This window comes from Ovis aries, chromosome 3, assembly GCF_016772045.2.
Source record: "Ovis aries strain OAR_USU_Benz2616 breed Rambouillet chromosome 3, ARS-UI_Ramb_v3.0, whole genome shotgun sequence".
NCBI lineage: Eukaryota > Metazoa > Chordata > Mammalia > Artiodactyla > Bovidae > Ovis > Ovis aries.
The window spans coordinates 113,249,101-113,276,281 of record NC_056056.1 but is presented as its reverse complement, the minus strand read 5'-3'; the positions used below and the strand labels follow the sequence as shown (position 1 = coordinate 113,276,281).

The 27,181-nt window shown below is 42.7% G+C and overlaps 1 protein-coding gene across 2 annotated transcripts in view; it reads right to left on the bottom strand.

Annotated features, from left to right (window-relative positions):
* NAV3 (neuron navigator 3) overlaps positions 1 to 17,608 on the bottom strand; it is an 892,975-nt gene extending 875,367 nt beyond the window's left edge. For both annotated transcript variants that reach the window (XM_060412470.1, XM_060412471.1), the window contains exon 1: positions 17,394 to 17,608. The gene's annotated coding sequence lies outside the window, so the exon portion shown is untranslated. The remainder of the gene's footprint in view (positions 1 to 17,393) is intronic.
* Positions 17,609 to 27,181: the final 9,573 nt, after the last annotated feature.

Genomic DNA, 27,181 nt, shown 5'->3' with positions numbered 1-27,181 from the left:
TACGCTACTTGGCGACACACGCAAGAAATAAAAATCCATATAAACTATGATTCTAACCATAACCCCATTTGCCCACATGGTATTCCCATGATGCCCAGACACAGGCATGTTTGGAGGCTGAAATGTAAATGGGATTATTTATTTGCTGAGCAAGACAGGAGGAAAAATGAAATGCAGCGCTACAGTCTTCACAATGAGAACTCAGTCCATTTATCGTCCACTGTCAGGGTGCTGAATTTCGATCTATTCTTTCAACGTAAAACACACACACATTCAAAGACTGAATATGAAGCATGCAACAAAATCTATTACACAGAAAGCAGGGAAGGCATATAATGAAGTCTCTTTCTGTCTACAAGGTCATCCTTCTAATTCATGGAATTCATTTAATCCTGAGGTCCAATTCAATGTGTCCTCCTCTACAAATAAATCCATACAGGTTCCTAACAAAAGCCCTAATAGTGGGTTCAGAATGCAAACCCACTTATGGCTGGGAAAAGCAGCCGTAATATAGACGCTGGGAAATTGTTTGGGGGCAGTGGTAAGCACCCCAAAAGAAGCCATTTTTCTAAGTATCTTTTAGAGGACAATAAACCGCTTTACCCAAAAAATTAAACTCTAAGTAAGCAAAAAATGAAACTAATAACATGTGCTAGAGGTTTATTTTCAAGGGCTTGGAGCTGCAATTTACCAACCACTTCCTTCATTAGCAGCACCAACTCGTCATTAAAGACTTCTCCAGACCGTGCCTTCCATTGGAACTCATGAGTCACGTGACTGGCAGAGTAACAATTATTCATCATTCAATCTATAGTAACTGCTTAGCAAGAAGGACCAAGGCCTGACTTCATCTTTGTATTACCTGTGACAGATTTTATGAGAAATTACAAATATTTAAAAGCCCTGCTGTTTAACGTGATGAACTAGGGACATCTCAATTTTCCCTGGAAAGTCAGTGAAACAAAACTACTCCCAGAAAAACAAATATCATATATTAATATATATGTATGGATCCTAGAAAAACAGTACTGATCAGCCTGTTTGCAGAAGAGGAATAGAGACACAGACACAGAGAATAAACTTGTGTACAAGTGGGAGAAGAAGGTGAGGCACACTGAGAGGAGCACTGACATATATACCCTGCTGCTGCTGCTGCTAAGTCGCTTCAGTCATATCCGACTCTGTGAGACCCCACAGACGGCAGCCCACCAGGCTCCCCCGTCCCTGGGATTCTCCAGGCAAGAACACTGGAGTGGGTTGCCATTTCCTTCTCCAATGCATGAAAGTGAAAAGTGAAAGTGAAGTCGCTCAGTCATGTCTGACTCTGTGCGACCCCATGGACTGCAGCCCACCAGTCTTCATCCACGGGATTGTCCAGGCAAGAACACTGGAGTCGGGTGCCACTGCCTTCTCCAATGCATGAAAGTGAAAAGTGAAAGAAGTCGCTCAGTCGTGTCTGACTCTTCGTGACCCCATGGACGGCAGCCCACCAGGCTCCTCCGTCCACGGGATTGTCCAGGCAAGAGCACTGGAGTGGGGTGCCGTTGCCTTCTCCAATATACACACTACCATGTGTAACACAGACAGCAGCTCAGCACAGTGCTCTGTGATGACTTTCAGAAGTGGGATGGGAGAAGAGGGAGGAGCAGGAGGGAAGAAATATATGTATACGTGTACCTGATTCACTTGGATGTACAGCAGAAACAACATTATATCACAATTACCTTCCAGTTAAAAAAATCACACCCCACATTAAAAAAAATTATCATGGTTATTACCTTAAAATCTTGCTACAATAAAAGGGAGGCAAAAACACTTTTCAAAACAGCAAAGAAAAATGTAATCAGTTAATAAAATGCTAGGAAGTCTCAGTCCATCTTTCCATCTTTTAAAAACATTTGATTTTTTCCACTAACAGAAAGACCAGTGATACATGTAATACGTCTTGGTATACAGGAGTTCAACTGTTAGAATGCTTGTGCTTGTGAGATGCGTTTCGCTACTACTGCGTACACCAGTACCTCCACCAGTTGAAGCATTAACCTGCCTCTCATTCTGTTCTGAGAAAGATTTATTACATGTAGGTGGTTACTATCAGCTGAACTGTGAAACCTGCGGAAATGTGAGAGAGTTTCCAGTGACCATTCACACGCACGTTTCTGTGGCTATCTGCATTTCACTGCTAATTGCTCGGCCAGGCCAGCAGAAGCCATGCCAAGCCCTTACATCATTTTGGCGCCCTAGCTTCCGCTCCAAGAAGGCAATGGCACCCCACTCCAGTACTCTTACCTGGAAAATCCCATGGATGGAGGAGCCTGGTGGGCTGCAGTCCATGGGGTCGCTAAGAGTCAGACACAACTGAGAGACTTCACTTTCACTTTTCACTTTCGTGCAATGGAGAAGGAAATGGCAACCCACTCCAGAGTTCTTGCCTGGAGAATCCCAGGGACTGGGGAGCCTGGTGGGCTGCAGTCTATGGGGTCACACAGAGTCGGACACGACTGAAGCGACTTAGCAGCAGCAGAAGCAGCTTCTGCTCACGTTTCTCTGGACCAACTGAGTCACGGCAAGGGCAGCTCTTTCAATCTCCAACATTCCCTGTGTTCTGCTGACTGCATCACGTGAAGACGCCACATTTCCTCATATCCCAACACAATCCTGCTGACTGTGGGGTGGGATTTCAAAAGCCTCACCCAAATGTGGCTAATCCCAGTCAAGGCCCCACACAAACTATTTGCCATAGACTGCCTCATTTTTGCTTCCTACCACATCTCATTTTCTTAAGGACCCTTCTTCAGGAAGGTAAACAGGACCATCTCAGATTTTAAGACATATGTAACATTCAGCCTATGGCTTTTGGCTTTTATTAGAAACTTGAAATGGCCTTCCGAGGTGGTGCAGTGGTAAAGAACCTGCCTGCCAATGCAAAAGGCTTAAGAGAGGTGGGTTCAATCCCTGGGTCAGAAAAATGATCCCCTGGAGAAGGAAATGGCAACCCACTCCAGTATTCTTCCCTGCAGAATCCCATGGACAGAGGAGCCTGGCGGGCTACAGTACATACGGTCTGAGGCAAAGAGTGGGACACGACTGAAGCAACTTAGCACACAGAACAATACATGGTGCAACTGACTTTTAAGGACCCTTTCAGTTTTCACTCCAAGTTCTTGCTGGACATCTAGTCTTTATTCTTAATAAAGGCAAAATGCATAGTAAATGTACACCTAATTATTGTGGACTTAGTATAATAGTTGGGTTCTTTAGCAACAATAACTCACCTAATTCTCACATCGATTCTGCAACAGGGGTATTATCATGCCCACTAAGCAGATAAAGAAACTGAGATGCAGAGAAGCTACATAATCTGCCCCCACTCACACCACCTATAAGAAGTGTCAGCATATTGCGAAGCCTCAACTCTTAGTTGACACATGGTAGGGCTTCCCTGGTGGCTTAGAGGGTAAAGCATCCACCTGCATTGTGGGAGACCTGGGTTCAATCCCTGAGTCGGGAAGATCGCCTGGAGAAGGAAATGGCAACCTATTCCAGTCCTCTTGCCTGGAAAATACAATGGACAGAGGAGCCTGGGAGGCTTCAGTCCAGGGGGTCACAAAGACTCGGACACAACTGACCAACTTCACTTTCCTTTATTGCTTCTGCACTGAACAATTTTTTTATTAAGATACTATAATCCTGGTATCTGCTTTTGAAGGCAATTAGACACAAGGCTCCCCTGTTTAACATCCTTCCACAATTGATACTTGCAGAATAAAGTACTAACTCCTTGATCTAGAATGTATACACATTCTCAGCTGCCTGCCCTTCCAGCTTCATCACTATGCACCCATCCCCAACACATATTTTGCTGGTGAGGACTGACTGTGTTCTAACTTTTCACGCTCCCTTATGTCTTTGCACACTTGCAGAGTCGCATCCAAAACATCCTCCTCCATTGTGTCCATCTGGCAGGTTCCCACTCATCCTTCATGACTCACTTTGAGCCTCTCCTCTCTGGGCATTCATCCCTGAGGCCCCACCAGCAGGAGGGACGGTCATTCCCACTCCTGCTTTCCCAGGCGTCCTCGTCACTAGTCTAGCATGGCTATGGAAGTTTCGCATTAAAACTGTTTGTTAGTCTCTCCAGCAGTGAGATCCTTAAGAACAACTATTTTCTCTGTCATTCCTTTAGCAGGACAGATGCTTCAAAAAATAAGCAAAGATGGTGTAAGTGGCATTATTGGCGTTGAACAACATCACCTACATATAAGCTCGGGAATTCCAGGACCTTGTGGATGGCAAGACTGGACAACCAGGAAGATGTCATTTACAGAAAGTCACGTCTATGTCTTAAGAGGAGTTTAAAAAAAAAAATTACTCAACATAGAACTCTCATTGTACAGCAACTAGAGCTGTTAGCGTAGACCCCAGGTGTGAAGGGCATGGCGCTTGTAGGGCCCTATGAACAGCTCAGTGTGGCTGGAGTGGAAGGTGAAGGTGGCCAGAGGCAAGAGGAGGCAGAGCTAGGTCCTGGAGGCCCGTATGCGATGGTACGGATGAAGTTTTGCATGAATGGTTTCCTGACCTTCATGGTTCAAATGACACTTCCTCCATCAAGCACACTGTATCTTCCCATCTGGAAGAAGCCTCCCTCCCTCCTTTATCTGCTCTTCTGCACGGACACATGTTAATTGTCCAGAGAACTAGCCTCCTACCTCTTTCTTTGTTCAAGGCTTACCTTACCTGCTGAGCATAAACTCATTAAGGGCAAAGTCTAGATCCTTTTTCGGGCCAGTTACAACCCAGAACACAGCCCAAAGCCTAATACATTGTGGTGTGAAGAATAACACATTCCCTAGGTTCTGAGACTACTTTATAGTAATTTCAGTAGAGTCTATAAGCGTGAAAACCAATTTATGATTATATATCACTGCTAAATTTTAAGACAGATTTCAAATAAAATTTCTCTCCGGAATTCCCAATATTCTAGATCTTCATTTGGGCACAAAACTTTGCACAACTAGCCATCTTGTTCTTGATGACACAGAAATGAAGTCTCAACACAGTCTTTTGTCTGGGGTACGTTGTAAGGTTGTATCTGATTCATAATCACTTTCATCAGAAGCTTAGAAAAGATTTCAGATGTATCCTACTGAAAATGTTGGGGAAGAAAAGGGTTGTGTTATGGGTAAGGGTGATGTGCTTGTGAGGACAAAGAGGAGATATAGTCTTTAGTGAGAAAAAACGTTTAAAGTCACATATTGGGTCATAAACCACAGCTTAAAATCTACCAATTTTCTAGAAGAAAAAAGGAAAACAGTAACACAACCACACACCCATACCACCCTGGACCAAGCAAGGCAACACTCACTCTCCCAGCACATGAGCCAAGGAATCAACAGGGAAATGATGTTCCTGAAGTTTCACTTATAGATCAAGGACAGTGTAAGGTACATGCTAGATGTTAGCATTTTAATTTGAATCAGAGCTAGCATCATCGTGCTGAAACATTTCACCGAAGGTATAACCTTCAAACGTGTATCAGACAACTACAGTAATTCCAGAATCATGGCATCTACTACAAGGACGCAGCCTCACAACAAAATAAAACAAATATTGCCTCTTGAGCGCGAATTGCTGCCTTGTATTCTAAAGTATGCTTCATACTTTGCAGGTTATTTTCTGGGAAAATTTCAAAATACATAGACTTTGCCCTGGATTCTGCTATGAGAAGGAGCAGAAGATGGACGTTTCTTCCTCACTTAATGTAATTAAATGGTTGAGAATGCGGGTCCGTGGATGAGCCCAAGGCATGCAGCCTTTCTGTGCTGAGACATTCATCCCAGATGCCACCTCCCTTGCAGCCACACCAACACTAGCAACTTATAACGTAGGGGATGGATTCTCAGAGCCAGAAGGAAGAAGCAACCCCACAGCCACACTCACAAAATCATCCTGCGGTATGATTTCCCCTCCAACCCCACTACAAGGAAGGAGGGACAGGAGGCAGCTGCCCAGTAATAAATACCATCATCAAGGACCATGAACATTTACATTCAGAGTTTGAGTCCCTCCATATATATTTCTTTAATCTAAATCAAGGTGAACCAAGGTCCACAGGGGCGAGTTCGCTGGAGCCATCATCAACCAGTGTAAGGTCTGTGGAGGCAATGGACACGCATACAAAGAAATCACCAGAGGCTCGAGTAGTCAGATGATAACAACTAAAAGGCTTTCCTCCTAAGAACTCTTCATCCCATGATTAATTCAAACACCGTAAGGTCAGCCAGTTAAAACATCAAGACTTTCCATTTCTTTTACAGGCTCACAATTCCTAAGTGCAATTCATAATCTAAAAAGCTCTGCGAGTCCAAAGGTTTCGCATAACTAGACCTGAAGTAAAACAAGGCGACAGTCATTATCTCATTGCATCCGTGTTACTGTCGCTCAGCTGTGTCCAACTCTGCGACCCCCTGCACTGTAGCCCGCCAGGCTCCTCTATCCATGGAATTCTCCAGGCAAGAGTACTGGAGTAGGTAGCCATACCCTTCTCCAGGGGATCTTCCCCAGCCCAGGGATCAAACCTGGGTGTCCTGCATTATAGGCACCAGGGAAGCCTGTATTAGTTTTGTACCACCTGCTGTAATAAGTTACCACAAATGTAGTAGCTTAAAAAATTTACTGTCTTACAGTTCTGGAGTGCAGAGGTGCAACAGTGGGCTCCCTGAGCCAAAACCAGAGTGTCAGCAGGACGGCGTTCCTGTCTGGAGGCTCGAAGCGACAGCGTTTCCTTGTGTTTGCTGACTTCTGGAGGCCACCTGCATTTCTTCACCCCAGCCCCCTCCCTCCGTTTCTGAAGGCAGCCAGGTAGCACCTTCTGTTTCCATCACCACACCTCCTCCTCCCACCACCACTGGGCAAGGTCCCCTGCTTTCGAGGACCCCTGCGATTGCACAGGGCCCACACAGACCACCCAGCATCATGGCCGTATCTCCCAGTCCTTAAACCTTAATCACAAGCGTCAAGTCCTCTTTGGCCATGAAAGGTGATGTATTCATAGGCTCTGGGGATTAGAATGTGGACATTTTAGGAAGGGGGCATTATTCTGTCCACTACGCTCACTTATTCTGAATATTCAAGGATTTTCTTACAGAAATAGTTATATGTTACGCCAAGAGAAGCTGTCACAGGTCACACTGGGTTTGTTACATGATATATACACATATACATACACACACATACACTCCTCTCTATCTAAAACATGAGAAAGTGCAAATTCTGAAATATTTCTTGTCCCTAGGCTTTCAGATAAGTGACTGTGACTATGATGAATCTGTCCAGTTGGATCTCTCCCTCCTCATCAGGAGCTCCTCTGTCCACCCCTTTCAAAGGAGGAATTGCTCTTCTAGTAGGTCAGACAGAAAAACAATGACTGGAGTTTAATCATGAGGGAGCAGGGTCACCATGCTTTAAAGAGAACAAAACCGAGATCTAGTCCCTCTCTCTTTCTCCTTCCTAGTTTTACATGGTTTTTAAGTGGAAATTAGTACCCCCCTTGGGACATGATCATTTCTTCCTCTTCCTGACTTCCTTCCCAAACTATGGCTAGACCAGAACATAGCAAGACTAAATACATATATATTTGGACTCAAGCCAAGAGTATGTGCTCCAAACCACTTCTTTCCAAAGAGCCCTGCATCAAGGGTAATCGGCCCCAGCTCAAGCAATTAATAAAGTGGTATTCTGATTACCATTTGGCTGCTATTGCCTGCATTTATCTTCCCTGGGGGCCCTGCACAGGCACAGAGGTAATTGACAGAACAGATTCAGGTATGTCTGGGATTCTAACATACTATCTAATCCCCACCTCAATTCTTAGAACATGCAAGTAAAAAGCACAAATATCAGAAAATTTACTTAAACAATCATAAGACACATTTCCGTTCTGGCATGCACATATATATATATATATATATATATATATATATATATATATATCTCCCAAGTATGATACAGACATTTGCCCTATAGGGAATACATTGAACAGACACAACTAGCTAGTCAGTTAAAAAATAGGTAATGGCAGAATTTTTAATGCAACTTCCTGTGACATTATTGAGAGTTTATCTGCTGTAGGCAGAAAAGCCTTTGTGGTTATTGAGGCCATACATAGGAGACCTTCAAAAGAGTATTAGCATTCATTAACAGTGTAGAACTCAGGATAACTCTCAATCATGGTAACATAATTGAACTGGATTTTGTGTTGAGTGCAGCCTAACCCTAACTTGTAAAGTCCATCATAAATAAGCAGCTAAATACTCTGAAAAAAAACTTAAATTAATTAAGCACATCCCAACTTCCTCTAGGGCAAGGACCTTATCTTATTCATTTCTGTACCCGTTATCCTCATCACAGTACAGAAAGTAATTAACATATACCTAGAACTTTCTCTTAAAAATCATGCTTACTTTATAGAGTAAATTAAAGCCACATCAAGTGTGCAAAGAACATAAAACAAGCACATAAGATGAGTTACATTATCCAACAAAAACCTGCTTAGCAGAAGACATTTATAAAAACACTCCCAGACTACACATCTGCCATATAGCCTTTTGACCGGCAATGAATAGTAATTTAATTTCTACATTTTCAAAAAGAACAGAAAAACCAGACATTTTGCTTATCCCCAGTTCTAAAGGTAGTTCTTATCACACACTGTGCTCAAACATAAAAATATCAAGAAGACCTAGTGACTTCATTATTTTTCTCCTGAGGCTTGTGATGCAACTCATCTGTGATGTCTTAAAAACTAATTTCTGAACATCTACTTACTGGTTTTCCTAAGCCATCCCAGGTGATGCTTGTTCAAATAGCAAATACACATACCAAGGACCAAAAAAAAAAAAAATCAATTTCAGTTCCCAGAGAGCATGATATTGGTACAGGTCAGTGAACACCATCGCTGTTTTATACTGAGAAAAACTTGGATCTGAAAACATTCTCAGAGGCAAAACAATCCTATTAGTAACCCTACCTGACAAATTAAAAAGCAAATATACTAAAACCTTAAGCTCCAAAGCATAAGACTAATGGTTCATTTATGAAAATAATATTGACACCAATATAAAGGCTTGAAAACCTTACTTCTTATTGTTCTCCAAGTGCCTAATATCCACTTGTATGTGTTAGTCGCTCAGTCATGTCCAACTCTTTGTGACCTCACGGACTGCAGCCCGCCAGGCTCCTCTGTCCATGGAATTCCCCAGGTGAGTGGGCAGCCATTCCTTCTCCAGGGGATCTTCCCAACCCAAGGATTGAACCCAGGTCTCTAACTCAGTCACCCTTTAAATTTTTATGGGATGATAATTTTATGTAGATAGCATTAAACAGATCCATGAAGTAAAAAGTGAGGTTATGGTCTTTTTTTGGTTTTCTAAATCATGTCATTTTGTATGTACTAAAATGTCATAGTTATACAGAATCTTTTATTCCCATAATAATATACAATTTTTAGATTCCCTTAAACTTAAGAGAAAAAAGTTTGATATGTACAACCCAGAACTATGCTTAAGGAGGGAAGTGAAGTTGCTCAGTCATATCCGACTCTTTGTGATCCCATGGACTGTAGCCCACCAGGCTCCTCCATTCATGAAATTTTCCAGCGAAGAGTACTGGAGTGGGTTGCCATTTCCTTCTCCAGGGGATCTTTCTGACCCAGGGATCGAACCTGGGTATCCCACACTGCAGACAGACGCTTTACTGTCTGAGTCTAACAATATTCAGAAAAGACCAGAAGTACAGACAAATCCATGAAGAATGGCTACGTTAGGTAACATCACCAGGGCCTCATTGGGGCATATTTTATTTGAGGCACTTTAATCTTGCCTGGTTCAGAAGATAACAAAGGAAAACTTCTCTGGCAATGAAAGCCAAAATTTTAAATGTCTTCCTGCGTGTCTGAGGGTCGGGGGAACTCTCTGGGGGATAATCTGAAAGTAAACTGGGGAATCTCAGGTGGCTCGGTGGTACAGAATCTGCCTGCCAGAGGAGGAAACATGGGTTCAGTCCCCAGGTTGGAAAGATCCCATGAAGAAGGAAATGCAACCCACTCCAGGCTTCTCGCCAGGAAAATCCCATGGACAGAGGAGCCCGGCAGGCCATCGTCCACTGTGTCACAAAGAGAAGACACAGTTGAGTATACACACACTCAAAGTAAATTACAAGCACGTCCCAGCCCTCAACCTCCAGCCCCACCCTCTTAAACAGATCCACTGCCAAACAGAAATGCTGAGATTAGGTTCCAGGTGAGCAATTAATGAAAGAAGAGACACCATGCCTCGTGCCCTCATTTAATTATGGATAATGTCCACAGAAGATTCATTCCAAGGAGTTAAAAGTTTAAAAGGAAGCTAGGATGCCAAAAATTCACTGTGCTAAATGCAGATTTAAACAGCAGTCTCACAGCTAGAATTCTACTAACTGATGCTTCTACCTAAAGAACAATCAAAACTATTTATATACTAACAATCTTGAGGCAGTTTAAGGTCTGTATAGTGTTGCTGCATAACAAATTACTCCAAAATTTGGCAGTTTCAAACATTTAATAACCTATGCAGTTCCTATGGGTTATGAATTCAGAAGTGGCCTAGCTAGGTGGTTCTGGCTTGTGGTTTCTCAAAAGGGTACAATCAGTGTTTTACCAAGGACGGCAGTCATCTGAAGACTTTTACCAGGGCTAAAAACACCCTCTTCCAAGGCTGATGCTCCATGTGGTTGGTAGAGCAGTGCTGGCTGGCAGCAGAAGGCCTCCCTGCCTTGCCACAGGAATCTCTATGGCCAGCTTGAGTATCCTCACAACATGGTAGCCAGCTGCTCCAGGAACGAGTCATCCAAGAGAGCAAGGCACAAGGGGCAATGTCTTTTACAACTTAGCCACACAAGTCACACACTATCACATCCGCCATATTTCACTGGGCACAGAGAAACACCCTGTAAATGTGCAAAAGTAACAAGAGAATGAACAGCAAAAGGCAAAACTCACTGGGGACCGTCTTGGAAGCTGGCTTTTACTATCTTAAAATAAGCTTCCAAATGAAAGTGTTCAGTACAGTTTTAGAAGTTTATTATAGCCCAATTTTTAAAAAAAAAATTTTCCTTCACCACACTGTATGGCTTGTAGGATGTTAGGTTCCCCGAAGGAAGATTGAACATGGCCCCTTGGCAATGAAAGCAGAGACTTATCCACTGGACCACCAGGGAATTTCATCTTAAATATGGTGATATGGGATCAATCCTACTGGGTAACATCTTTGAGTGCATGCTCAGTAATGTATGACTCTTTGCGACCCCATGGATTGCAGCCTGCCAGACTCCTCTGCCCATGGGATTTTCCAGGCTAGAATACTGGAATGGGTTGCCATTTCCTCCTCCTGGGGATCTTCCCAACCCAGGGATCGAACCGCATCTCCTACGTCGGCAGGTGGATTTCTTACCACCATGCCCTGTGGGAAGCCCTAACTTCTTTGAGGGAGATATTTAATAAATGTCTGTTGAACCAAACTAATCCCAACACATTGCTCATGTACCATTGTTCACCTGCCATTAAATTCTCAGGGTTATAATAACCCTATCACTTTAGTGTCAATATTCCTGACAATAGTGTCAATATTATTTAAAAGCAGATATTCTGGATTCTCAAAACCAGAAGGAATCAGAATTTCCATGGTCAGAGAATCACAGAACTAGGACGGCTCTTAAGAGGTTGTTACCTAATTTGTTGCAGTGGAACGATGGGTCCTTGGAAACCCACTCTACTGTCTTTTCTACTTTGGTTTTTAATTTTTTTTTCCATTATGGAACGTTTTTTAAAAAGAGGTATACTAACCCAAAACATTCAGTTTGCAGAGAACAACCTCTCAATATGTAAAGAAACTGATCTACTCAATGCAGCTCTTTATACTGGAGCTCACAAAGGAAAAAAAGGATGAAACAAATATTTAAACAACATTTTCTCATCAATGAGACTTCAAGCGACTTCATACAGAAAAATTATTCAGACACCTTCTTTAGCGAAAGTTTGTCGCTTTATGATTACATTAGGATAATAAGAGGCAGGTGTGGCTTGTGAGCAAACAGCACTGTGAAACTGAAGCATTACGTAAGTTTTATGTTTGTCATTTTCTAAACTGATGTAATATAGCACTACTGGAGCTAATCCTGAGTTTGAGTTTCAATTTGTGAATTTTTTAAAAAGTCCATGGATAATGTTGATACTGAATATAAAATAAGCTTTTCTGGAAATAAGGAGAATTAAACCCTCCCAAATAAATGCATTCTTATCACCCAGGCACCTGATCATTATTTTCACCTTGAAATTGTCAGGAAAAGCTAAGGTGGGAAGTGGCATGGGGTGGGGGAAGCAAGAAAAGGGCACAGCTCTTAAGTGGACAAATATTATAAAGCACATTCAGACTCAGAAGGAAAAATCTCAACTGAAAAAGAACTGGACTTCTGATAATGCTGTTGTCAAAATGGAACAATAATAATAAATCAATGTGTGCTAGATGTCAGAAGCAGTCCTCAATATTATTAGCAACACCCTCTTCCAGTTAGTCTTTACAAAAATCCTTCAACAATTGTTTTACAGAGAAGGAAACTAAGACTCAGATTAGGAAAAGTACCAAAAGTAACCTACATAGTAAGTGCCAGAGCTGGGATTCAAATCCCAACGCAGTCTACTCAAGAAGCTACATCTTTAAGCGCTGTGCAATACTGCCTTAAAATGTATCAATATAATCAGGCAGCCATGGTGTCTGATTCCATCTTAATAAGGTGGCCTAAGACGGAGTTCAATAACATAAATATTTCTTTTGATTCGGGGGAAAAAACTAATGGTATGATTTTGTGGTCATGCTTATAACTATAATACAAGTATGTAAAAGGAATCATTTCTTCTTCAACACTATGCATTCAAACCTACCAAAAGCCAAGTAAGACTGGAGATTTCAATGGTGCTTCCCAGTAGGAAAAAAAAATGAAAGCTGGATATGAGTTCTGCATATAAATAGCTACAAAGAAAGATTTTTAAATATAGAAACTTTTTTTCAAATCTTCTTGACTATATCTGAACTGTTCTCTACCATTTATCAAAAACGCTGACTTCCAGTCTTCTCTCTAGAAAACTCTGGCCCTATGTTGCTGGTAGTGTTTCCAGACCTTGACATCTCCAAGCCCCCGTTAACCAAAGAAGCACAACCAGCAATGGTCCCAACTGCCACAGCTCTTATGAAAATGCTGCACAGATTTTAAAAAGAGCACTGTACAAACACTGTATAATGAACAAGCCGCTTTTAAATTCTCACAGGGACCAAGCTAATTTTAAAAATTATAATGTTTGGAGAAATACAATAGTAAACAGACATAATTATAAAGACCTCGAGCTTAAAGAGAAAAAAAAGACCACTGAGTTACATAACCAGCTTGAGTGATGCACTGAATTCAGAATCTATGTTACTGAAGTACTTGTCCTGAGACTTCATCTGGGCCAGAGAAGAAGGATGACCTGTGGAAACTCCACCACCTAAGGCACATATCACACACTGCTGTTGACAGTCAGACTGGGGAGGAAAAAATGAAGTCTGAGCAGAAAGCTCGGGGGATTTTTCATACCCTGAGGTCCACTTAACCTAACAGAAAATTGCTTTTTTGTTACAAAAAATGGAGGAGGGGAGGAGGAGATCTTAAATGGTTTAAAAAAAAAAAAAAAGAAATGTATTCCTCACTTGCATTCCTGTAACTAAAAAGGGTGATACCTGCTGGGATTATTCAGCATATTCAATTATACGATTACTCACTGAGCACTGACTACCCATACCCACAAAACAGAGGAATGTATTTGCCTTTTCCTGAATGGAAGGAAATACTCAGCATCATTACACATATCTCAATGGTATAAGGAAACACTTCCTTTCCTGAGACAGAAGTCTTGTCTGTTGCCTCTGAGCATGTATGTGTGTGTGTGTGTGTTTTAGCATCCACCACCGCTACACATGTACACTTGTATGTACATGATCATGTCATATTCACATATATTTGAGAATTCAAAAAAACAGGAAAAACATCACTATGCCCATTTTTCTTCTGGAAGAAAAACAAAGCTAAGTGACATCTGTCAACAAGGAAGCTGCTCCAAGAAGCACTCTGTGATGCGGTGGAGAATGTAACCTTGGCCTCTTGGCTTCTATTTATAAACACACCTCCCCGACTCTCAACATTTTAAAGTTGACAATGCCTCTCATGCTGGATTGGGTGCTATTCTATACAGATGCACTTCTGTATAAACACTTTTAAATTAAAAAACATAACTCCCTTGTGTTTTGAGAATTTTAGAATATTCAAGTGAATGAGGAGCTAAAGGGAATTGCAAGGAGGGGAACTGTTACTCTGACTAAAGTCAGAAAGTCAACGCCAGTCCAAACCAAAGAGGCAGCACACTCTTCCTATCAAGTCCCCGAATGATGACAAAGTGTGGATATGGGTCCACACTTCAGCTTCCACCCAGGAAAACCATTTCCTGTTGCCATGGGTTACAAGGATGAGTCACTTGCAGCCCTCCAGACAACTTGAGAGATGTCTTATACCAATGTCAGAATTAACAAAATACATTCCTGGTAATTAGTAGTGCTCAGCAATACAGTCTATTAAAATATCAGATGAAAAATATCTATTAATCCCTTGAGATAAAAATGGGGACTTGAGGTAAGTAAACTTGAGGGATATTTTTCCTATTATAGAACAGATAACATTCCCAACCTTTCATTAAGTGATCCATATAAACATGCAATCACAAGGAAGAGAAAACAGTTTTAGGATCCATGTACTATAAATAAGAGTAATTTATGTCTTGTCATTAACATACCTTTTAACCTCAAATCACACAGGCTTAGTCAGGACAGGCTTTATATTAAATCCTTTACACACACACACACACAAGCAATCACATCAAAACATTAAATGTCCAGAAGGGCAAGCCATCTCTTAAACTAAGAACAACAACAAAAATGAACATTTTATTGTACATACAATTAATTGCACATTCAAGTTCCAAGAAGCATGCTAGGAGAATCTTGTAAATGCGTCAGGAGCAACCCACCCAACCTAAAGAATGCCAAAAATTAGAAGTCAGGTGCAAGCAATCACATATGATCATTACTACTATCAGCATTCACTAGAAGAAAACGTTGTAGGGGAAAAAAAACTGTGCTTTTCAGATATCACTGGCAAGGAGATTTAAGTCTTTTGTAAATATTCATCTAAACTGCATAATTACGACCCCAGGTCCGAAAAGTATTAGGTACAGATTTAAGCAGAGGAAAATCCATTTAGAACAGCTGCAGCTTCTTAATTGGCTAAAAACAAAGACACTGTGAGGTGGCGTGGCAGTATTTATCTTTTCTTGGTTTTGGTATAGTTTCCATTATACCAGTAGTTTCTCTTCTTCCTGATTGATTCTCTGCTCCAAGATCCTTTATTCTATATTAAAAGTTGAATTTAAAAACAAATGTGCAGACAAAGGAAAGGGAGGCAAGGGGGGGCTCTCTAAAAACTGAGACCTTTTTCTGTATAAACTATGAACACCACTGAAACAGTGGAGGAAAATCATTGCTTAACATTGCTTTCACCCCTGAAATATTTTGACCTCAGGAAAACTTGAGAGCATAACAAGTAGATCTTTTAAGAAACAAAGGAAATCCATATAAATCCTATTTCTGGTAAAAATTGAAGTCATCCTCCTTTTCTCCCTTTGTTTTCACATGATACAGACATCTTAAGTTTCAAAGAAAAATAAAACCATGGTGAAAATCACTTCAACATAAACAGGGCTGAATGGGTTCTGTACTACATAGGGGCTCTGTTTTCCAAGTAAGTTTTAACTTATACCTACCTAGTATGGTTATACACATGCTAAGAACCAAAAGCAAAAATCTCATTTTATTGTATTTTCATGTCTTCAGTACTGAAGTCTGAATCTAGTTAGGTATTTTACACTAGAGTTGCTACGCCTTTTCTATTCTTTGGCAGGTCCCAATGTCCTGGCCCCCTACTTGGTTTTCATACCCAGCCTGGAGTTTTGGAAGCAAGCCTCTGAACCTTAGTTATGCTCTATCGACTCACTGTAGGGACTAAGAAGCGCAAAACTGAATGAGGTTTAAAGAGGAGATAATTAAGGTAACAGAAGTTGCATGTTCCTAATCAACTGGGAGACGAAAAACACACACCTGTCTCTCGGTTCTCCTAAAATTAAATATCAAAGAGGGAAAAGAGTCTATCAGTCTAAGAGGGAAGTTCCTCGAGAAAATAAACTAGGGGTTAAAAAAAAAAAAAACACACGATAGATTTCTTTACACCCACGGCTTATGTGGATTTAAAACATAAGCAGTCCTTACAATACACGTCCTCCTGCGAGCACCGAAGCGAGCTGCCGAACTCTTGATTTGACATACAGACGCCCAGCTCAGAACGCATTTCTGCAGAATCAAGGGAGATCAATAGACTCAGGAAACAAATATGTTGATGGATGAAGACGAGTCGGGAAACGACCAGGTTGAGGTGGCCACGCTGCAGGTTTCACCGCTCTTCCCATGTTGGCAAAACCAAAGGTTACAAACCATTCCCCTTTCTTTTAAGAGGGAAAGGAGAAAGGGATACGAGGCGGGGGAGATAAGGAAGGGAAGATAATGGAGCCAGCGATGAGAAAAGGAAGAAAGAAATGGGAAGGGGGGAAGAGAAAGAGAGAAACCCGGAGAGAGGCGGGGGAATAGGAAGGGGAGCTATGATGCATGGACGCTCGCCAGCCACCCAGCCGAGCGCTCCATCGGCCCCCAAGCCTGCGTCCCTCGCTCGCCCGTCTGGAGACGCGGGGCTCCCCGGTACCGCCGCCCTAGGGCTGACAGCCCTCCCCGCGACCCCTACACGGCGCACCCAGCGCCCAAATGCCCAAAGTAGCCCGCCGGAGCCCAGCCACCCGAGCCCGCCACTCCCTGGACCGCGCTGGCCGCCCACCCCCGCCCCTACTTCTCCCCGCGCCCCCATCACTAGTCTCAGGGAAAAAAGCCAGCGAGAGCGCAGAGATGGGAAAAATCAAAAAGAGGAGGGGAGGGGGCGACCAAGAAAAAATTGTATACAAATTATATTATACAATTATATATTATGTATATATTAAGTAAGGTGCTTGTGGGTCCTGGGGGAGCAGCAGGGGAGGAGACCCGTGGAAGGCACCTGGGAAGGAGCACGCTGTTGCAAATACCCCGGGCTGCGTGGGGCTGGGCGATTGTCCACAAAAGGAAGTTTGGAGGGAGCGCAGCCGTTTGCCAGGGGAGAGGACGAGATCCGAGCGTTACCTGACTGAGGTCAAGCCGGCGGGCCGCGGAGATCCTCAGGTTTGCGATCCTGAGCCACTTGATCGGGTTACTATGGAAATCGTCTTAAGGAGGAGGGCGGGGGGGGAAGCCAGCAGCCAGGCACATCCTCGTCACCCCCGAAGGGAGCCGCCGGGGCCGCCGAGCGCGGGCGCGGGACCGGGCGCGGCGCCTCTGCCGGCCCGGCTCGCTCTTTCTTCCCTCCTCGGCCGGGCCGCGCCTCCCCGCCCCGCGCCGCCGCCGCCGAGCAGCCCGCGGGCCGAGCGAGCCCTCCGCGGCGCGCAGCCGGGAGCGGGAGCGGGAGCGCGAGCGAGCCGCCGCCTGCCGGCCTGGGCGCCGGGCGGCGCTGTCTCCCGGCCGCGCAGCTGGAATTTAAAGAGACAGGCGCGGCGCGAGGTCGGGGCCGCGGCCCGCGAGAGCGGCACACCGGGCGCCCGCCGCCTGCGCCCCCGCCCAGCGGCCCGAGCCAGCCCTGCGAGAAAAGTTTTCTGCGGGGACGACTGGGCGAGCGCCCAAAACTGGCCCCGGCCTCCTCTCCCGAATGCAGAACACAGGCTGCAAGCAGAGTGATAGGGATTTTTTTTTCCCCTTCCTGGGAGACTAGCGGGGAAATGATTTGTATGCTCAACAAGTCATGCACCTATTTTCAGCAGCGCTCGTTTCCGTCCTTGTGCGGCGATTTTTTTCAATGAAAGCACCGAGAGACAAATGGAGGGGGTCACTCCTTTTATGTCAGACTCTAAGCGGAGCCGCATGGGTTTGGAAGGAAGGTGGTGGCGGGAAGATATAGCTGTCAAATATCTTGAAAAAAATAATAATTTTTCTTTTTCTCCTCCTCTCAGCTAGCGAAGCACCTCCTTTTCCCTTCCCTCCCAGCCGTGGAGAATACGCATGAAGGCAGAATCCAACCTCTGGCCCAGCATTATCCGACAAATTACATTCCTGCCGGCACCTTTTCTCTACAGCAATGGATGTGTCTATCAGAAAGAAACATCTAGTCTGGCTGGCCCTCTTCAATGCCTAGCGGAAAACCAGTTTCAATGGGCAGTTCTCTCACTGCCATTGTAAATAAGGCTCAGATTTGTGCTATTCCCAACATGCAGCCCAGGCAGAATGTGTTTATAAATTACATGGTTTAGTGCCATCATGGTACGAGTACCAGAGAAATTATGATCCAATTTATTTTACTATTGTAACCACTACCTTTCATTGCTTCATATATAGTAAACAGCCATTGTGGTACAGTTCCACAATGGGGAATAAAAAGCAAGGGGATAAAAAACAAGGAGACCCTCCCTGTGGTCTTGTCCAAATCAATCAAGCGGATTTCACAGAGTTCCCCTTGCAAAGAGTAGCAGATACTCCAGAAACAGGGATGGCACTCTGTTGGGTTGGTAGAATGTATTGTCAGAAGGAATGAATCTAGCCAGTCTAGATTATCAACACCTTGTGGGCAGGAGACATGAATCCTTCTCTTAGACCTTATACGTTCTCAGAAGCCCAGCACTCAGCAAGGATGCTACATTCTAACTCAAGAGTCTTAAATTTCTTCCCTGTCTCTCCCTATGGACTTATCTCCAGTACTGACACCTGTTCCGTGCATCCATCATGCTCGCTTTTACCCTGCTTCCAGAGTTAGCCTGCAAAAAACAATAGTCTTATCTAAATCCTCCCATAGTTCCTTTTCCTTCAGGGAAATAACCGAATTTTTTTACTGTGGCATAGTACAGGGTTTCTTAAACTTTATCATGCATCAAAATGATAACCAGGAGCGCTTATTAAACAAAGATTTCTAGGCCCCGTATTCCTGTTCAACTTTTCCTTTTTAATGGGTCTAGGGTGGGACAGAAGAATTTGTAGTCCTGACAAGATCCAAGCTGATGCTGTGGATCTGGGACCCATCCTTTTAAAATCATCTTTTATGATGTAGCCCCTGCCTGCTCCTCCTGCTTCGTCCTTTACACCTACCCTGCATTTGCTAAGCTGGTCAAACTTACTGATGCCATGTTTTCTCAAACAGTCGCTGGTTTCTGCCAGGAATTCCTTCCCCCACTTTTCCCATCACCACATCTGATAACTTGATCAACCAGAAAACTCAGGTCCTTCAGGATGCCTCCCTAAACCCTCGTGGGTCCCACATCTGAGTTTACACCACGCCTTGTGCTGCCACTGTGCCCGCTTTTGACACCTTAGGCATAACAACTGCATGTTTGTCTGCTTCCTCACTAGACTGGCTGTGCTAAGGGCAGGGACTATAGCTTACTGATGACCACATCCCCAATTACTTAGCACACTGGCCAAGATATTGCAGCTCAATAAATGTGGAGGCAGATGGGGAGAGAGAAGGAGAGGAAGACGGACACCATTTTTCATTGTGATGATGGTAAAGACGAAGGACCAAGTGACATAAAGGAAGTAGTGATTCCCTGGTGGCTCAGTTAGTAAAGAATCTGCCTGCAATGCAAGAGACCTGGGTTTGATCCCTGGGTCAGGAAGATACCCTGGAGAAGGGAATGGCAACCCACTCCAGTATTCTTTCCTGGAGAATTCCATGGACAGAGGAGCCTGGTGACCTACTGTCTGTGGGGTCTCAAAGAGTCAGACACAACTGAGAGACTAACGCACACAATAATATTAGAAAGGCAGAGGGGGAAAAAAGAATATTTCTGAACTTCTAGCAGATGCTGGGTTAAATGCTTTGCATATCTTTTATCATAAACAATGTTCGTATCTCCCCAAAATTCGTATGTTGAAACCTAATCTGCAGTGTGACAGTATCTGAAGGTGGGGACTTTGGGGAGGGCATTAGGTCATGAGGATAGTGCCTCAGAAGTGGAATTTAGTGTCTGTATGAGACTCCAGAGAGTTCCCTCAGCCCTTTCTCCACAGGAGGACACAGCGAGAAGATGGTCATCTGTGAACTAGGAAGCTTGTCCCCACCCAACACCAAATCTGACTTCTTGATCTTGGACTCAGAAGCCTCCAGAACTATGAGAAATGAACATTTGTCATTTAAGCACCCTTGGATATTTTTGTTAGAGCAGCCAGACACTCTTACCTCCCCTATTCCTCAAAGCAACCCTGCAAGATAAACATGACCCGAAAGCTCAGGCGAGGAAAAGTGAGGTCGCTTGCTTAACAGCACACAGCTGTTTGGTGGCTCTTGTGGAGCAAAGGGAGGGAGCTTATGCTTCACTGCCAGCACCACAAAGACAGCTTACCACAGGTATGATGTGTTTAATTTATACCTAAATATTCATGGGTTGTTGTTACTTTGATGAATGCCGCTTGATCTCTCACTCCTCTTCCGGTCAGAAGGGACTCTGCCTCAAGGGCTGAGGCCTCAAAGGCTTTACTGATCCTCCCGTGACTCAGCGGTCCACTGAGGTGAGGGCCTTCTCTGACTGCTGGATGTCATCTCTGTGCGGCCATACTCAACGTGTGTGTGGTATCCTTCATGTTATGTAAATTTGTAACCAACCAACCAAACCAGACAGGTAAACATGCACTACGGTGACAGGGCCAGAGTTCTTCACTTGCCGTCCTTTCCACTATGCTACATTTTATAATACTATAATGGAGGTAAACATTACCTAGCAAGGAAATATGTGAACATTAAAGGTATGGTAGATAAAAAATTATTTGTGCTCCCTCTTTTATATTTAACAGAAGTGAGTTTTTTCAAAAAGTAGATTTTATAGACATTTGCGATAAGGCTTCAATGAAAAGTTCAGCTAATGTGTTATAAATAAACCAACTCTCAGAGCTCATAAAATGAGTGTAAATTTGGGAACCATACAATGACAGAATAAATTAGTACCTCTCTATAGGAATGTTCCTTTTCCATGAATGTTGTGACCTTTATGCAGGATTATGCTAAAATCATGACATTCTTACAGCTAGAAGGTATCTTTAGGGCAGTCGTTCACTTGTTAGCTGCATAGTAGAGTCACTTCTGGAGCATTCAAATAACTCAATGCCCATGCTGCACCTGGAAGCAATTGTATCAGAACCTCCAGGATTGGTATCCAGGCAGCGAGGGTGCTAAAGCCCACCAGGTAATTCTAATGGACAAGCAGGATTGAATCGTGGCCACTCCTTAGAATCACCTGGGAAATGTTAAAGGACACCAAGCCCAGACCTACCTGTAGAGATTCTGATTTGGTTTAGCTGGGGCCCAGTCCTTTCTGCAGCTAAAAGCAACCCCAGGGGATTCTAATGTTGTGCTCTGAGGATAATGGTCTTATACCAACGGTTCTCAACACAGGGTCCTCAGAACAGCACCAGAGGCAGCACCTGGGAACCTGTTGGACATGCAGACTCCCACTCCCACCCCAGATCTGTCGAGTCGGAAATGCTCCTGCTGGGATCCAGAACGTGGTCTTTCCCCAAGTCCTCCTGGATACTCTGATGTGCACTAACGTGTGGGAACCACTGCCTTACAGCTTGGGCTTCCCTCCTGGCTCAGTGGTAAAGAACCTGCCTGCCAATGCAGGAGATGTGGGTTTGATCCCTGAGTTGGGAAGATACCCCTGGAGAAGAAAATGGCAACCTACTCTAGTATTCTTGCCTGGAGAATTCCAGGGATAGTGGAGCCTGACAGGTTACAGTCCATGGGGGTCACAGAGAGTTGAAGACAGTTGAGCATGCATGCATGCAGCAACATGCCTTACAACATGGTATTAAATGGCATCATTCTCCCTTGGAATTAAGAACTCAGCCTTACCTTCAGTAAGGATCTATTGAATCCCTATCATGGTGGTTCTAACAAGTTTCTAGGTCATACTGATGTTGTAGGATCAGGGATCACAGTCTGAGAACCACTGTCTTCTTATGTCCCCAGCCCCGTAACTAAGCATTAATAATCCTGAGATTTGTTTTCAAAAGGAACCTGTCCCAAAATAAAACCAATGTGTTTGGCTCCATCAAGCTTGTTATGATTATTCTTGTACTTATTCCTTAAGAATTAATAAAAAAAATAAGGAAGATTGTGTAATACATACTTTTTAACCTACTTTGAATTACCAGGTCAGAAAAAAACCTCTGGCATTCAGCACTAAAAGCTATGGGCACCATGGTAATGAATGTGATTGGAAAAAGTTCCTGTATTGGATTGCAGAAAAACCCCAGGAAAAAGTAAAGAAAGAAAAGACAGTCCCTCTCTCCTCAAACCAAAGCACCACATCCAGGGTATAAGAAAACTGCTGGTGATAATTTTGCCCTCTCTGGCTACACATATGAGCCCATTTGCCTTCCCAAAGAAGCTACTATTCTTCCTGTAATTGCTGAAGAAGAAAGAAAAACCTGTTCATTCTCAAAAAGCAAAACAACAACAACAAAAAACTTCTTAGTGCCTTGGTGTAAATGTAGCTGTATAAACTTGGTCCATCCTAATCCACAGCGTTAAAAGAACCCCCATTCCCACTGCCTGGGCTGCTTTCCAGAGAAAAGCATAGAAGTGCAGGTCACTGAAAGCAAGCACTGTGTCACTAATCTTTGCCTCTAGACAGGCAGCCAAAGAAAACCCCCAACCAGAGCACTCAAAAGAAGACACCCCGGACCATGAAATCTCCTTTCATCCTTTTAGCTGCTTGAATTGATTTCAAGCTACTAACCTGGATCCTTGAGGGAGGATCTTTTGGGGATAAGCTTTTTATTTTTATTTTTTTAATAGTATGAGACCCTGCCTCTACTTGGCAATTGCTTTTGAAAATTTCCGAAATAGACTGCTAAACTGCATTTTCTTTCTAAGGCTACTTTAGGATCAATGGCATTTCTCTGCTCTAACAGATGAGAGCTCCAGGGAGAAGATCCTAAAAGAGCTCCCACATGCCTGCCGAAACCTCGGGTGCTGAGATACTGACAAGAGAAAAGCCTTTCTAAGAGTGAGCTACCAGCCTATGTTTGCCTGTGCTCTTTCAAATAGCCACATTGTTAATTACTACATCCACCACTGAACCACTTACTCTCCAAAGGTCTTAAAGTTTGAATGAAGTCTCCTCCTCTCAAGGCTGGAGGAAATAATAGTCTCCACCACACAGCAAAATGTCACCTAGATTTCTTTTTTTTAAGGCATATATACTTAAATAAGCAATGCAGCTCTGAGAAATGTAACTAAGTTGCTTAGATGAACAGCAGGAAGTGGCCTTTAGAAATATCATTTGGGAGAGAGGGAAATGTAAGGGAACGAACAGTAGATAAAAGACGATGAAAAGAAAGGGCATGTAAGAATAGTTGGGAAGGGAGTTGCTGTGACTGGCAAGACAGCCTTCACTGGGAGAGTGTCAGTTTCAGAGAAACAGCTGGGGTGTTTCATTAGGGAGTAGATCTCTTTGGGAAAAATAATAAAAAGCTAAATTTTCAAATCAGAGGACTGTTAAAAATAGATTACTACCTGAATTTGAAAGTAACTGTGAGGTTACATAAGAGAATATCCCTGTTCTTAGGAGATTTCAGCTGACGTGACACTGAAACAGCTATAAAAATAATAATAATCAGTGCTTATATAAGAATAAAAATGTTTCTTATTCTTATGTAAGAATAGGAATGTCTTATCTTTATATAAGAATAAGAACATGATCATTTAGGAGGATGGGATTAACATATACATACTACTATATATAAAATAGGTAACCAGCAAGGACCTACTGTATTGCACAGAGAATTATGCTCAATATTTTATAATACCCTACAAGGCAAGAGTCTGAAAAGGAATATATATACACATATATCTGAGTCACTATGCCATACATCTGAAATTAGCACAATATTTTAAGTCAACTACAATAATACTTCAATTTTAAAAAATTTTAAGACATGTTTCATATATGGAGAAAGAATACAAATGTGATGAACATTAATGAAAGGTGTGTGTAGGTGAATCTAAATAATTTGCAATAGACGTATAACTTCTCTGCAGATTTGCAACTTTTTCAAAACAAAAAGTATAGTTAAAAAAGAAGAGATAAATAAAATTTCTGCAAAGTAAGTGACTCAAAGGAACAATACGAAAAGAGTTTACAATGAGGGTGCTGAAGATAGATTCTTGGTCTAAACACCATTAAGAGATTGGCAACGTGTTCCCCTCTCGTAGGACAATTATTGTCATTAGAGTTGAGGCAAACACAGTTTAGCACATCATATCTTGCAAGTAATCAGAACACTAGTCTGTACCATGGTGACCTTTGAATATTCTGCAAATTGATTTCCAAGCCATTCCTGTTCCCTCTTGCTTATAGCCTTGGTTACCTAGAAGACAATGAGCAAGACAGACCAGCTGTGAGGCCTGCATTTCCTGGCTCATCTGCACTCAATCACATTTCTCTCTCTCTCCCAGAGGCCTCATGACAACCCTTATGGTTGGTCAGGAGAGCCGCAGCCCCGAGAATCTTCTGTATGGTCAGATTTAAGAGCTACAAGCAGTTGAGTGAGCCCCTCAGAGGTACCCACTACAACACCAGGACCAGTAAATTTATACTTTTCTGTATTCCAAACTAAGAGTAGAATTCTAAACCTTGCTTCCCCGGTGGCACTAGTGGTAAAGAACCTGCCTGCCAATGCAGAGATAGAAGAGACCTGGGTTCGATCCCTGAGTCGGGAAGATCCCCTGGAGAAGGAAATGGCAACCCACTCCAGGTTTCTTGGCTGGAAAATCCCATGGGCAAAGGATCCTGGTGGGTTATAGTCCATAGGGTCTCAAAGAGTCAGACTCAACTGCAACAACTTAGCAGACAATGTAAAGTGAACGTAACCCTTGAAACCATGATATGTGAGATTATTCATATATTTTCCTATCATTAAATCATCTTTACCTGTTGTTTCCATGAACTTTTAACCCATAAAAATGTCCTTCCGTATGCTAAATCTTCATGGATGCTGACCCCAGTGACCCATGCTAAGGTTTCCTTAAAAATTCTTATGAAAAAGCAATCCCAAGCCCTGAATCACACCCAGATCATTAAATAAGAAGTCAGCACCTATCTTAAGCTTTATGACTTAGAATTCCCTAGCAGACACATATTCCTACAAATAACCAGCTAAAATGGGATCACAATAAGCCAGGCATATTCAGTTTCTTCAAAGCAACTTCCCTGTTTCTGTTAGAACAATCCTAATTTTCTAAGTGATGAGGAGGGGATAAGATTTTGATTTCCAGTATTTGGTCCACTTTGACTTGCATAGATTCCTTAATTTGGGGGGGAAACAAGCAAAAATGGAAGACTAGTTAGTGTGAAAATAAAATGGAACAGAGTGATTGTTTTCCTACATGCCAGAAGATATAGAGAAAAGATAAACTTAGGACAACTTAATCACTTCTGGCCACACACTGGCAACACAAATAAAAATTCAACATGTGTTTGCTAGGAGAACACAAGGAGAATGTTCTTTTCTTTCAGAAATGAAGAATCAGGTAAGGAAATTTCTATTTGAATAGCTCAATATATAGGCGAATATTGAGAATTAAACATTCAATTGAAGAATTAAACATTCAATTGTCCTCATCAGTAAATATAAAACCACACTTCGACAGAACACTCAAAGTAAAAATAAGTCATAAACAGAGAGCTAGGATTCCCCTCTTAGTTATTCAGCCCCGTAGAGCGTCTACACTGAATATGCGAAAAGTTCAGAAATATAGGAGAGAGTTTTGTTCCTCAAAGCGATAGATCTTTCTAAAATTTGGTTCCCCTAAGGGAAATTCTGTGTTTTCTGTGCATCCAAAGTTCCAAGTGCTAACTGGAGTTTATATGGAACAGGCGAGCAATAGTATAGTCCTGAACTCTTACAGTCACTGGAGGCGGGTAGGTATTAGTGGAAGTTTACTTATTTATATTACATCAAGCCCGGTGCTAGGAGTATACCGTTTTCTCCTACCAAGGGATTGACAAGGGCCCATTTGGGGAGGAATTTCATTAATTTCCATGAATGAATTATTGGTTTCTTCTAATGTTTTTAGCAAGGTGCCTTTAGAGACTAAAACACCAGTATAGACCACCTTATTGATTTGCTTATTCCATTCACAGAGTGCCCAGCTAACCATAGCTGTTGGGAATTCAAACATAGAAAAGTTAACTTATTACAAATAATGTGGATAATGGATAAATAGCAGATATAAGCCTGAGGCAAAATAACTATTTAAAAATTGCTTGAAGACAGCTTTTTTCCCCATAACTTCATGCAATCCCCAAATATTCAAGCTACATATTACATTTATGTATTATATATAGCTATATACATAATAAATAGACAGAAATGTGTTCGAACCTACACTGTAAATCTGATTTACTACATGGAAACTTTTAAAACTCAGAGTTCCTAATACAGTACATATAGGGTTCAGTCTACATGTTTGATGAAAATGAGCTAATATATTTCTAATTTATGTTTCATTAACATCTACTATTTAAAAGCTTCCTTCAGTTCAGTCACTCGGTCGTGCCCAAATCCTTGCGACCCCATGGACTGCAGCATGCCATTCCTCCCTGTCCATCACCAACTGCTGGATTCTACCCAAACCCATGTCCATTGAGTTGGTGATGCCATCCAACCATCTCATCCTCTGTCGTCCCCTTCTCCTCCTGACTTCAATCTTTCCCAGCATCAGGGTCTTTTCAAATGAGTCAGCTCTTCGCATCAGGTGGCCAAAGTATTGGAATTTCAACTTCAACATCAGTCCTTCCAATGAACAACTAGGACTGATCTCCTTTAGGATGGACTGGTTGGATCTCCTTGCAGTCCAAGGGACTCTCAAGAGTCTTCTCCAACACCTC